The sequence below is a fragment of the Plodia interpunctella genome, chromosome 1 (genome assembly GCF_027563975.2).
Source record: "Plodia interpunctella isolate USDA-ARS_2022_Savannah chromosome 1, ilPloInte3.2, whole genome shotgun sequence".
Taxonomy (NCBI): Eukaryota; Metazoa; Arthropoda; class Insecta; order Lepidoptera; family Pyralidae; genus Plodia; species Plodia interpunctella.
Genome location: NC_071294.1, coordinates 2,055,075 through 2,070,528, shown reverse-complemented (window position 1 = coordinate 2,070,528; position 15,454 = coordinate 2,055,075). Strand labels below are relative to the sequence as shown.

General features: G+C 32.2%; 1 protein-coding gene across 9 annotated transcripts in view; it reads left to right on the top strand.

Moving 5' to 3' along the window:
• Positions 1-15,454, top strand: part of LOC128671464 (pseudouridylate synthase RPUSD2-like) — a 336,427-nt gene that overhangs the window by 212,188 nt on the left and 108,785 nt on the right. Inside the window, exon 2 of one of the 9 annotated variants that reach the window (XM_053747966.2) lies at positions 13,910-14,040. The exons of 7 other annotated variants lie outside the window; for them this stretch is intronic. The gene's annotated coding sequence lies outside the window, so the exon portion shown is untranslated. Of the gene's footprint in view, positions 1-1,078; positions 1,128-13,909; positions 14,041-15,454 lie in introns of all 9 variants that reach the window. One more of the 9 variants, XM_053747975.2, reaches the window with a different exon arrangement.

Sequence of the window (15,454 nt, the reverse complement as noted above, 5' to 3'; positions counted from 1 at the left end):
ATTTTAAAATTATTGAGAACTAGCGGTACGTCTGGCTTTGCTTGGGTAAAATAAAAAAAAGAATATACACCTAAACCTTCCTCAGGAACCACACTATCCCTTGGTGATAACAGCATGAAAATCCGTGCAGTCGTTTTTGAGTTAATCGGGGACAGACAGAGGACTGTGTTTTATAATATATAAGGACAAGGATTTGACGTCATGAACATCACTGTCGTATAAGTTCCATAGAAAATATTATTCCATTATAATTTGTCATTAAAAAATATCTGATTTGACTTATTAGCAATAGAAAATTGCAAAACTATTTTTTCAGCTTTTGTTACCGTAGTAAATAAACCACGACGGACCCCTAACACATTTTCTACATAACCTAACCAATTAATCGCATCAACACTGATTAATGTCGAAACATGAATAATGGCAACATTGCGCATCAAACTCGTGTCACGATTTGTTGCATAGTTGCATTGCAACGCAGCCTTGGTTATAATCATCCTGCTGCATTTTTGCAAATTCACAATCTCAAATAATTTTATTTTGTACTAGATGTTGCTCGGGGCTTCGCTCCCGTGGGAATTTAGAGATAAAATAGCCTATAGCAATCTTGGATAATATTATTTTTTGTCTCGTTCTGACAGATATTGTAAAGATAGGTAAGGGCAAAATATATTTTTACTAAAATAGAAATTTCAGATGTTTAAAATGATTCGGTTAATTTATTACTATGAAAATACGTAAATGTAAGATCCAAACTAAGGATATAATATTCGTGTTAACGTATATACATTGAAACATAATATAATGTATTGCTAGCTATATTAATTACTAGTATTTTACACGTAAATTTCCCACACGTACAAGTATTTTTCCGGGTGAAAAGTACCCTATGTCTTTCTCCATATTCAAAGTACATGTGTGAAAAATTTCAAGAAGATTGGTCGAGCAGATAGGTCGTGAAGAGGTAACAAACAAACATACTATCACATTTATAATATTAGTTAGGATACATTAATATGTACTGCCCTTTGCACATGTACTGGCAAACAAGAAATAATGAGTTATTTTTAATTTGCAGGTAAGTCAAACCGGATCGGCTGAGACTTTTCCGCTCAAACTAGATTAAAGTAAGTTTTATTTTTCGAGACAAACTCTGTCAAGTGGCTATGAAAATAATGGAGGTTTTACAAGATTTACTTAAAGACAAAGTAGACGAAACAGAACTATTTTAATGAGCTTTCTTTTTAAGATATCACCTTTTAAGAATTTGCAATGGTATATATCGTTAAGGCTCTTATGTTTAAAATAATTTAAAATCATAAAAACAGATACGTAACAGCACATCAACCTACCCAAATTCATTGCAAACTCACACTTATTACCGCGGCCTAAAGATCCTTGTAGGGTAACTTGACATTGATATATTGCGTAATGTTGTGACTTACTCATCATATCACGCAATATATTTCTAGAGCATCAAATCTTGAACACTTCATTCGGATTTTCCCGTACATATTCTATAATATTGAAAATTCAAACCATGCGTGGCAAAGACATTTCTATCCTTATCCCCAATAAGAGAGTAATTTAAATACCTTCATAGAAGTTGCAGTCCCAAAAACTAACAACCTACAATTGACAATGGGTAGAAAACAATAGAAAACACACAGAACTAACAAACAAACAGATACAAGTGAATTTGGAAAGTGAATGCAGTAATAATAGATTAGAATCTCTATTTAATAAATTAGAACTTATAGGTCTATCAAAATTCACTTATCTCACTTCAAAAGAAACAGCTATTTAAAATACTTGTTGTACAGTCGACCGCAGAACAATCTACTCAAATTCATTGCTAACTCGCCGCTATTACCGCGTCACAGAGGTTGATGTGGGGTAATTTTATGTGTTGTTGACTGTAAATATTTTTTTTTACAATTGGACGCCATCTTTGAACCTGTAAACAGTTAATTTTACTATTATTTTGACTTTGATCCTTATATGCTAAAAACCTAGGTACGTGTCAGAATCGTAAAGATGAGAAAAACAAAACTTTTATTGATTCTAAGGTTCTTGGAATAGCCATAACGAGTACTAGAGTACAATACTAAGTATGAAGCCTCCTTAAGATTAAGATGTGTTAAAGAAAGAAAGAAAGAAAGAAAGAAAACATTTATTTGCCAAAAACATGAGTACAAATAGTCAAAATGAATTAGACCTACACGTTTTACCGAATATAGGTATGCAAATATAATTAAATAAAAAGGAGCATGCTATCCACTACAAATCCAAAACAAACTATAATGAACTATAATGTACTATACTAGCCCTAAATTCTATCCGAGTCTATCATTAAAGAAATCATTTAAAGTATAATAACATTTATCAGTTAATAAAGACTTGAGGTGCTTTTTAAATAGATTTAAATTTAAGCTTTTATATTGATTTGGAATTTTGTTGTAAATTTTCGGTGCCATACATACTATGCTATTACCGAGTAAAGCAGTTTTTGATGGGTGCATGCATAATCGATAGATATCTCGATGATTCCTCAATACAACATCAGCTAGACGAGGGAATAAATGAGCATTGGTTTTCACAAATGTTGCTACCTCAAGTATGTAAAGTGACGGAAGTGTAAGAATTTTGTGTTCTTTAAAAAACGGCTGACAACTATCAGTGCTTTGGAGTCTAAACATTGCGCGAATACAGCGTTTTTGCATTTTAAAAGCTATATCCTTATCCGTCGAATTGCCCCAAAAAATTATTCCATATCTAAGTATTGATTCCACTAAACCATGATAAGCTGTAAGAAGCGCTTTTATGTTTAATTCATTTGAGAGTTTAAATAGTACAAACGCCGAACTACTAAGTCTTTTACTAAGACCATCTATATGGGGTTTCCAGTTTAATTTAGAATCTATAGTTAGCCCTAGAAATTTTGTTGAATCAACTTCTTTCAACACATGGCCTTGATATTCTATTTTATAATTTTCCGTATCAAGCGGTCTTTGACTAAAATGCATTATATTGGTTTTGTCAAGATTTATCTTTAAATTATTATTATCAAGCCATTCAATTATGCATGTTAAAGTTGCATTAATATCTAATTGATAAATATTTACATCATTACATTTTATTGTTACCGTGCTATCGTCCGCAAATAAAGTCATATTATGTTTGGTAGTGTTTGGAAGATCGTTAATATATATTATGAAAAGAAGGGGCCCAAGCACACTACCTTGTGGAACACCATATAATACAGAACGTTCAGTTGATAAGTAATGTTGTTCCGATTGTGTTTTAGGATTGAATTTTGAAATTTCTGTTAACTGTTTACGATTAGATAAATATGATTTTATTAAATTTAACACATTACCCCTAATTCCGTACGCTTCTAACTTGTGTAATAGTATGTCATGTTGAACATAGTCAAAAGCTTGTGTCATATCACAATATATAGAGCATATGGGTTTTCTGATGTTAACTTCAGTTAATACAATTTTCAAAAAATCATAGATGGCCATATTTATATTTTTATTACGACGAAACCCCTTTTGTTCATTACACAAAATTTTTTTATCTTCAAAATAGACGTTTAATTGGTTGGAAAAATGTTTTTCATAAACCTTTGAAAATATAGAATTTAAAGCTATAGGTCGATAATATTGCATTAGTTCTTTGTTATTTTTTTTTAATAAAGGTTTAATTATGGTAGTTTTTAAGTCTTGAGGGAAAACACCAGCTTCTATACTAAGGTTTATTAAGTGACTAACATGATGACATATATGTTCATTTACAGCTTTGAGTATTTTGGTTGAAACACCATCATACCCAACACTATCCGTATTTTTAAGTTCTTTTATAATTTTATAAACTTCCTCTGGTGAGCATGGTGCCATAAACATTGAATGTTGTCTATGGGTAATAGCAGATATGGTATTGGCTCGACTTCTTTTTTCTGGTTTGATTTTGTCAATGAAATAATTATTAAATGAATTAGCTATTTCCTCTGGATTTGTTATATAGTGATTATCAACTTTAATTCGACTTATTGTTTCTTTTGGTATGTTTAGTCTAGCTTGATTTATAATTTGCCATGTGGTTTTTGATTTGTTCTCGGACGTCATTATCTTATAATTATTTTGACTTAATTTTGTCAATTTAATAATTTTTTTAAACTGTTTCGTGTATCTTTTGTAATTTATTTTATTATTAAGAGTAGGCTTTGTTCTAAACTTCCACAAAAGACTTCTTTTTACTACAATTTCTTAATCCTTTGGAAATCCAAGATTGTTTTCTATAGACATTGACTATAATCCGTTTTTTAGGAAAACATAAATCATAAAATAATATAAAAACTTCTGCAAAACTGTGATACGCAATATTGGGGTCCACCGTATTATATATTTCCGAAAAACTTAAGCGTTTTATGCAGTCTATAAATTTATTAATATTTTCGACACTGTAATCTCGCACTGTTCTACGCCAAAACTTAAATCTTACAGTTTTTATAATAGGCAATTTAATAAGCTGAGCTGTGTGATCTGACAGACCGAAATCTAACACTTCCGTTATACAATTCTTTTTGAAATTATGAGCAAAATTATCAATACATGTCTGGCTTACTGGTCTAGTGACTTGTTTCAATGCTAATTTTAAATCATAACTATTTAATATACATTCAAATTCATTTTTTTCCTTAGTATTTTTCAGATTATCAATATTAAAGTCACCAGCAATTATTAATTGTTTTTGACTACATTTCGATATACCGTTTAAGACTTGTTCCAACTTTTGGAAAAAATCATATATATTTTTATAATCTGGCACCCTATATACACAAAGAATATTAAGTTTATAATCAATTAACTCAACCGCACAGCACTCGAATGTACTAGGAACACAATATTTTTTAACATTTATTTCTCTCCACTTATGCTCTTTCTTCACTACAATACACGCTCCTCCTCGTTTGGAATTATTTCTACTGTAACAAGCAGCTAAATTATAATTATGTAAGTTTAGGAAGGTCTCGTATCCAGTCTCCATGAAATGTTCAGTTATGCAAATGATGTCTACGTCTATTTTCTTATCAATGAGTTCTTGTAAAATAATGCAAAGCTCATCAGATTTATTTAATAACCCTGCAATGTTTTGATGTAAAATGTACAAAGCCTTAGTCTCGAAAAAATGAAGAATCCTCTTCTGGAGTATTATTTTCTAGTTGATTATTATTGTAATCTATATCTTTAATAAGATTTTTAATATCATTAAATATTATGCGCATTCCATTATTAGTTACAATTCCTGTTCGTAACAGGAATGTTGAATAATCGTAACCTATATTTTTATTTGAATCTAATATATAAGCATATCCATGACTATGTACATCCAGATATAATAGGTTATTAAAATTTTCAACTCTCCAATTAAACATATTATTTATTTGACTATATTTGTATGTGGGAAGACAAATAATGATGTTGGTATGTGTCAATTGTTGTAACATATCTCGAATGTAATATATGATATTAAAATAATTTTTAGTACTTTTAAAATCTTCATCTCCGATCATAATAATACAGTAGTCATTCTTATTAAAATGTGTCAATTTCGATTTGATGTCTTTTAGTAATAATTTAGTGTTGCCATTTGTAGTAAGGTAATGACATATGTTATATGTTTTTAAGGTTTCTCTAGCAATTGAAAATATTTTATTCTGTTTGTTGCTGCTTAATATACATATTTTGTTTCTATTTTCCATTTTTTTTATTTTCGTGTTACTACTTTTGGAGCTTGTTTCACATTGATTTTTTGAGGATTCTGTTAATTCTATGTCACTTGAAATTTTTTGTGACTCTAATTCATCTGAAACTGTTTGAGTTTTATTTTTACGTTTTTTGTTTTTCTTTTTCGGCGATCTTTTACGCAAAGTAACAGGACTACTAGCATTGCTATTATTGGCATCACATAAATTTTGTAACTCTTTGTTAGCACGTTTTAATTTACTATTTTCTTGATATAGCCTACATATTTCCTGTTGCGCACATTGTAATTCTGACTGAACAGTGGCCAAACGTTCCTTTAACTGTTTCATTTCATCTCCTTCCTCATCTGATATGCTTGGTAAGGTATTACTTGAATTATTATCTATTTCTAAGTTTGACACGAATATATCATCAGTTTGACACTCTGAGTCAGATTTCCTGCGACGAAACGAGTCTAAGAAGTTCATTTCAAATAAAATTGTTAAATTTATATATATAAAAACAGAGTTAATTTATGAAATAGGTAGGCTTTAACCACAAAATCTATTCTTATAACTATAGATAATTGATTAATATTATGAATATTAGTGTTATTCTAACTATGCCAATTGATGGCGACCTTAGTCCAGAAATAAATAAAATATGATAATGAATATGTTTGTTATAACTTTAGATCCTTTACTTTCAATTTTAATACAAAGTAAATTCTAGTAAACTGCATCAAAAATATATGTAAGTATTATTTCGTTCAATTGTGTACCAATATAACAGTTTCTGTTTTTTAGATGTGTGGGTAGAAAAAATATAAAATTGCAAATCCGTGATTGAACAATGAACTCCAATCGTATTTCTATGTGTGCTATAGGCTATAATATTCAATAATTTATATGTAATATGGATGGATCTGACCTTATCTCGATGCTTTATCAAACCAAATCCAGTGATTACTTCTCCGTACAGCCGTGGCGTCGTCAGCAGCAATGACGAATTTACGCGCGTCTTGTTTAACACAATTTTTGTTCTATTTATTTTATACACCTAAGTCACAATAACACTTATTTACAGTCTCAGACAGTTAAATTTCAAGATAATTGTACGTTTAAAAAGTCCAGTTCTTTGTGAATAATTAACAGTTAGCAAAATTTTGAAGGGAAATGTCACTGTGAACGTTAAAATTTTGTTATTGAAAATAAGCACTTTAACACTACACTTAGATACCAAATTTTATGTTTTAATGATATTATAGAATATCTGAACAATATTAAACAACTTATTGCTATTATTTGCACGATTTTATATTTTTAATAAATTAAAGAACACAGAGACGATGTTAACAGTGGCTCAGCTCATAAGTGGGATTAAGTGGGATTCTGCATGTAATTGCGATAATGAAGTAGATCCGATTGTGAGTCTGATGACCCCTCGATAATGTCATGGACTTTGCGAAAAAAAAAAAAACCGGTCAAGTGCGAGTCGGACTCCGTACAATTGTCTATAAGATAACGGTTCCGTACAATTGTCTATAAGAATTATGTCTGTTCTACGGTAGCTTTCTAAAATATATATGTTACTCTCTTTTTCAGTATTTGTTGTTATATTGTGTAACATAAATACATAGAAAATTTCAAGTGTCCATCTATCACGGTTTATGAGTAACAGCTTAATGACAGACAGACGGACGGTCGGCGGAATCTTAGTAATAGAGTAATTTCATTCAAGATTTAAGAATAACGTTCTAATTCAATGGAATTATTTCCATCCCTCTCTACTTCAGTCATCGTTTTGACCTCCCTGTGCGACCCCACTCATGCTCTCTCCTTTATTAGAACCCTTTGAGTGCGGAACCCTAAAAAAACTGCTCCATACATTGTTTGTTATTGATATCCTTGAACGCTGTGCAATTATTTAATTGACGTCCGCTTTTGTCTTGCTTTTATTTAGCACGTCGGTGCAAATAGAAATATTGGTTTTGACATGCTCTTAAATATATACGTGTTTCTAACGATTGTACAGTCGGAGTTGCCGATTGCAACTTTAAGCGACGGCAATAATGACTTTACAGTGAGTTTTTTATAGCTTGTTGTGTTGTCGATCGTACTTTTACTAATTTCAAATTTTATTCAAATTAAATTCATTCAATTTTACCCAAAGGGCATCTGACTTGACTTTTACGACAATCTCCATTTAGCAGCTTATAATACGTGCCTACTTACATTACACCTACTTATATCTTAATGGATATAAATACATTTATTTAATCTATACTATTATTATAAAGAGGTAAGCGTTTGTGAGTTTGTACGTTTGAGGCGGATAAATTCCGAAACTACTGAATCTATTTCAAAAATTCTATCACCATTAGAAATTTACATTATCCAAGTTTGCTATAGGCTATATTTTCTCTCAAAACTCCCACGGGAGCGAAGCCCCGGTTAACATCATTTATATAATAATTTAAAACTCAACTTAGTTTTAAATTATAATATGTAATATAATAATTTAAAACTCAGTTATATAATAATTTAAAACTAAAGTTTTTAGATATATAAAAAACAAGAAGAAAGTCAGAACTAGTTTAAAGGCGTCCTTTAATCACGTTTGGCTTGAAAGGGGGAGGGGAGGCGGGCATAGTAAAATATCACTTTTATTTACTTTTTCGTCAAAGGCGCGATTTGTGAACCAAAAGCGGCGTGTAGTGTGATATTATTTTTATGACTGTATTTAAAAATAATATGTAAATAGATTTCGAGCAACTTACACACATACAAAATCTACTTAATATTTTCTCCTCCCTAGCCATACTCAAAAAATTCTAGCCCTTCATCTATTTTTTCAATAATTAATTCATGTTGTCCTACAGTTGTGTATGTGTGTGTGACACAAAATTTATTGACCATTCTACTTGGGGCAAAAATACATTTTTTCTATGTATGTATGTACGCACGCGATATCTTTCGAACCGTTGGTCTGATTTTGATGAAATTTAAAAGGTATGTAGAATCTGTCAATAGAATTTTTAAGTTCGTGGGGCATCAAAATCGGTTAAGTCGTTTTCGAAATTTTCACAATTTTGTAAAATCATCAAAAATGTATTGCGTTCGCGAGGTCTAAGTTCGCGGCAAACAACTAGTCTAATATTGTTCTCCTTAGCCATAGCCTTAAAGTTCTAGAAGTTATACAAACTGAATTTCTGTAAACCCTTCGTTTATTTGTCCGGTAATTAACTTAGGTTGTCCCACAGTCCACATTATTCCATCGATCAAATTGATATCGGTGTAAACTAACTTAACAATGGTCATTTTAACCGCAGTTTCATTGCCGCAGTAAATTAATTGCAACTGGTTCTTTTAATTGTCAGTTTGAAGGTAACACTGTAGGTACGACAGGTGTCCAAGTTTCACACTTGGCCATTTTTCAAGACTATGAATTGAGTAATGTATAAATTGAACATGTATGTGACAGTGACAGAAGTACATACAATCGAATTCAGCAGTTTTTGTTTAATAAAATCTGAAACCACATGTAATACAAATACGATACAATCCAATAAATTATAATTGAAAACGCAACTCGGCAGGGTTGCCATGTGGACAGGTAGTGACTTGACGTTTAGCAGACCCTGAGCTCTGACTCTCAGCGGTTGAGAAAGAAACCAGGTAACATTCAGACGCGAGAGAGTGACGTAAACGTCTGCTTCAAGAATTTTTACCGCCTCCACACTATCAGCAAACAGTTGACAAAATTCGCGGTTTTGGCGTACATTGCAATTTTTTTTTTGGTATTAAACGCGTATATACAAAATACACAATAAATGTCCATTCGCGTCGGCATCTGTTCCGAGTTCGCTGATGTGGAGGCGGTCTTTGATATATTCAGAATATCAACATTATATTATGAAGTAATCGCAACGGCTACTAGCATTCCACTACACTCGACCAATCTATATTCCCAACTTTTCTATACGAAGGACCTAGCAGTTAATAGAGAAGATAAATCAATCTGACTGGTGCTAGAGCCTGTGGCTATAATTGATAGTAAAGAGATTGCCCATAAATGGATGCGTTTGTATTTTAATGCTCAAATGGGACCAAAAGAAATCGAAGAAAATATAACTTATTAGATAATGACATCCAGCTCGAAGGAACAAAAGCGCGAGCGCACTTCAAATATTCAACTATTGATTGCGTTGACGAAATTGGTTAAGTATATTAGAAATCGGTGAGTTTTATTATATGCTATTAAAAATAGATGCGCTTCGAGTAATACCTCAAAATGTTGGAATTTGGCAGCTATTATAACCTAGTATAATAACAAAAAAAGATAATTAATCTTTGTATTTAAATTAATTCGTAAAGGCTCTGTCGCCGCACAGTGATCCATGTTGGGGCGGCATACAATATCATCTAGTTATAAAAACATAAGTGCAAAATTAGATAAGTATCTAATCATCTAACACTTAAGTTATTATAAGTTTTTATTAAATTCTAACATTTCCGCAGCCAGTTTTTGTTAGCAATCACAATGAGAACCTGATTCGTTGATTGGACTTGGACAAAAAGACCGACATGCCTTCGTATGTAATGATTTATTATAAGACGAGGTCAATGCACTTCGCTACCAATTTTGCGCAAATAAATTACGACCAACCGGTGTATACCAGATGGTGAAAAAGAAATAATAAAATAAAAATAAGTGATCTGGCAAACACTAAGTTAACCAGAGGACACTTGATACGATGCGATACCTTCTTTAGAAATATCGTAGAAGGTAAGGTAGATTGGAAGGATAAACGAAATTATGAAGAAAAAAGTACAACAGGCAAATAAATTAAAGTGCAGCAATTAGTTATGTAGAGAGAGCAATGGAAGGACTGCCTCCGACAAGAGCATTGCTCATAGATTACACGATGATGGCGGTGATCACCACCCAGGAACAACTGCATTACCAGGGGCATGAGTGTTGTCGGTCTTTCAAGGAGTCTTTAGTTGAAGTTTTCAATGCCAAACAAATCAACATTTACTTCAATATTTTCCGAAAAAAAATCCTTTGGACTGTAATTTAAGATTAGTTAACTGGTCAATCGGGTAATCGTTAATGTGTCGTTATCTATGCTAGATGTCACTGTCAGTTATTAAATACGATTTCTGAACGTAAGCGAAGAAGGAAATTTAAAAAATTTAAAAAATCGGATTTGTAATTTTGTCTCAAAGGTACTATGAAAATAAAACAAGTGATCAAGTCATGAACAGAAAGAAAAAAAGAAAAAAAAAAGACAAAATAGGTACCTATTTGAAAAAAGAACATGTGTACAACAACAAGACACACTTAGGTTTAATTACATTCAGAGTATAGTATAATTTTTTTACTTTTTAACGTCAATTTTGGGATTTTCACGGCAAGAAAATTTGAGTCTGGAACGAAGCGCTTGAGTTTTTAATAATGATATTATATTCATAAAAAAAATATCTGCCGTAAGCCGTAAGTTTTGGTAGCCGTTTTATGCTGCTGTAAATCTTTATTTTTTAAATCCATATATTTTGATAGCCGGATGCACTTCAAGGAGCCTTTTTATGGTTCTCAAAAGGCCCATCAAGTAAACAAGTGAATATTATTGATACACCAAGAAGTAATTTACGCATCTTAAGCATAACGATTACCCGCCATTTCTGAGTATTAAGTGAGTAGATGCAATATTAAGGTATTGTACCCAAGTCTGTAATGTTTTTAACCCCCGACGCAAAAAGAGGGGTGTTATAAATTTATTTTATTATATTTATTTAACGTATCCATCTGTGTATCTGTCTGTGGCAACGTAGCTCTCAAACGGATGAAACGATTTTCGTTTATTTTTTTTTGTGTCATGGATAATTTAGCCAATGTGTTCTTAGCCATGTTTCATGAAAGTCGGTTCAGCCGTTCAAAAGTTGTAGTGAAATGAGTATTGAAAAACGGGGGTTCTTTATTTTGTCTAACAAATAAACTTGTTGTACATATAATTATATAATGCCCTAAAGATTGTATATAGACTTAAACATCCTTATTATCATCCCATCGTCTCCTTGACCTTCTGTGGTATTGTATGCCTCGAATTCAATGGTTGAATTTTTTCTTGACCCACCTCCTAATTATTTAAAGGTACAAATTACGTACCCAAGTTAAACGCATGTATAATGAATATATCTGACTGGTAATCACCTAACTGATTGCCGTGTTCTTTTGTTCATACAAAAAATATAAAGATTTGTAGGTTTGTAACTCGTTATAATCCTATTATTTAAATAGTCCGGTCAGGGTTATATACCTCTTTGGGCTCCTGTGCGTTTCAATTTGCTATGATTACATCACAGTTTTCTTTATCTGAATCATTAGTGTGTCTTTTCTACGGATTTGTATTACGTATCATTATATTTTTAGCTTCGACAAGGTTGTTTTGTTGTCTTGACTTGTTATTGGGAAAATGTAATTTATTTTACATCGAAGAATCAATCATTTTTTGGTAATGTTCATTAATGTTACCTTCGTTATTAATTTTGTATAGCCATGTTTGCATTTTAATTATATTTTTTACAGTGATCTCTGGTTGTGGTATAATGGTCTATCAAGTTCAACAGGTAACAACGGAAAAGTCTACTTGTCACATCTGGCTGTATAAACACGACAAACTCTAAAACAAGTAGACGAATTTTAGTACGGTTTTCACCAATAGATAGTGTGACTCCTGAGGAAGGTTTAGGTATATAATACTATTATGATTTTACGCCGAAACGTATCGCTAATAGTTCACAAACGTATCGCTAATACTACAATAAATAAGAATCAGACGTATTCTTGTAAGTGATATTTTTCAAATGGTTTTAATCTGGCAACACAGACTTATATATTATTATCTGAGAACAATGTTATTGTCATTGAATACCGATTTTCCAATAAAATATAATTTGTCTAATTATGCGTTACACTAATTACAATTGTTTCTTGTGAAGTAACAGATGTGTATCAGTATACAACAAATTAAAAGGGATTGGACCATTTTGTCCGATTTCCAATTAAAGATGTTAATTAGATGGAATCGGACCATCGATTTCGTTAATTCCATTTTTCTTCTCAAAGCAACTTCTAATTAATTGAATACAAGAAATATTCGAAAAAACCGTTGTTCATAAATTTAATTAAAATTTTGTGATCTTGGTCGATTCTTCGATATAATTAAAACAAGAAATATTATTAAAAAAACCATATTTACTAGTTACTTTTATTACTTACTTCTTATAGGTACTTTCTTCCGAAATTCCCACGTAAGCGAAACCGGAAGCATAGCTAGTTATTACATAAGTTATCAACACGTGATAAGAAGAATATACCGTTTCTTTTGTAAATATTACGCCAAAATCAATGTTGTCATTATTATGGACACTAAAATATCGTGCATTAAAGTAAGCCCCGTACATACAACTGCAATATTGGTGACCTGTGCTGTGTGTGTGTGTCGCTTGAAAGTATATCGGTTCCTATTAAAAGTATGTGTCAACTTATTCTGGCCATGGACATTTGCATAATTAATTATAAAAACATGCAAATATTAATCCAGGTACAGCTGTATCCTGTGAACTTTTTAATCTTTTTGAGCTTTACTAATAAATGTTTTATTAAAGGTGTTACTTGTCCTATTAATATTATATATGCGAAAGAAGAAATGCTACGAAATTAAAATTTTTGAGGACGTATACGTGTATATTTGTGGCTCTTTCACGCAAAAACTACTGGACGGATTGTTATGAAATTTGGTACACGGGTAGAATCTGTAATAACGCATACAGTACTTTTATCCAAAATTTCCCACGAGAGCGAAACCCCGGGGCGCAGCTAGCTATTTATATTTCTGCTTTTGTATGAAAATTATGACGATATCGCGCACCACGGGCTTTGGGGCTCCACAGCCGAAATATTACAAGTTGTTCTAAAATTTATGATCACCATTAGACCGTTCGGTAAAGATTGCTTTATTGACCAATTGGCTGGTCAATTGCGTGAACAATAACTCAATGTATTAAGGTCACCATTCAAAAATACAGGGAGCACTCTATTGATACCAGTTGAAGATGTTGTAAGAATATTTATAAATGTTTTACGATTGGCAGGTTTTCAATGGACCCAATGGCGCAGTGGATAGCGCGCTCTGCCTGTGATAGTGGAGGTTAAGACACTCTCACAATGGTCGGCGATTGGATGGGTGACCAAAATTATCTTGAGCCCCTCCGTGCTTCGGAAGGCACGTAAAGTTAAAAGCATGTTGTCCTGGTTTTATTTGCATTCTTTAAAACCCACCAATCAGACAGAGGATTTTTTCATTTAGGAATGGCTCAATCAACTTTGAGCTCGTTTCATGCATCTTGTCTAAAACATTTCAACCATACTCGACGGCGTACACGAAGCTGGTGTCGTTTTCCGATGGGTACAACCGCGGAAACAAGTAGAACACACCAAAAACCACAGACATAATATCCCCGACCTGCGAATCGAACCCAGGACCTTCGGTGGACGGCAACAACTACTATTTTAATTTGTTCCGACAATATTCCCCGAAACGAGCTTTTCGAACACGTATTTATTTTTATTATCTCCGAAGGTGAATCACCTTTGTGCAATTCTTGAGGTTGCCGCTAGTGATAACCGATTTACGATCTACAACGTGTTTACAGCTTTGCGCCACGCGAGCTTTTTTCAAAGCTTAGCTTTTAAATCGTATTTCTTTAAAATTGATAAGGAACGTTCAAGCAATAATTATTTTTAACAAGTTTTTACATGGATTCTTGTGTCTAGGTGACTAAATGGCTTATACTTATAGAACAGTGAATAATTGTCTACAAATCGACTAGGGACAAAAATACATTGTTTGTATGTATGTATGTTTATTTGTAACGCTATTGAGTTACAAATAATACTATTAAATACTTTCGAACCATTGGTCTAATTTTGATGACATTTAAAAGGTATGTATAATCCGTCATTAGAATTTTTAATTTCGTGGGGCAACAAAATCGGTTAAGTCGTTTTTGAATTACTCACAATTTTGTAAAAAACTTATCAAAAATTTATTGTGCTCGCGAAGTCTTAAGTTCGCGGCGAACAACTAGTATGAATAATTTTACTAATATTATGGATATCAACTTTGGCAAAGTTTGTATGTGTGTAAGTGTATGTGTACGATATTGCTCAATAACGTAAAACCTTTTGGATACTGGATAACATTTACGGTGGATCTCCGAACGTTTCGACCGCTGCGGTGGCACAGTCATTATTAACCGTTAATTTTCTTGAGGAAACAATAATTTCCCAAATCAATCATTCATAGAATTGACATTGGCCACAGTAAAGATTAATGATTTTAAAGTAAGATAGTAAAATTGATTCTTGTCTTTGTTGAAATTTGAAAAATAACAATGACGCGCGACCGCCGCGGTCGAAACGTTCGGAGATCCCCCTAAATGCTATCCAGTATCCAGAAGATTTTACGTTATCGAGTAATATCGTTCACATACACTTACACGCATAGAATTAAACCTGGGAAAGCGAAACTTCGCAGCAAGTGTGTTTATAAAAAAATATGTTTATAATTTTTCATTATATTCCATTCAAAGTTCTATAATTAATTCAAAACAGACCATTGTACTGCAATAAAATCG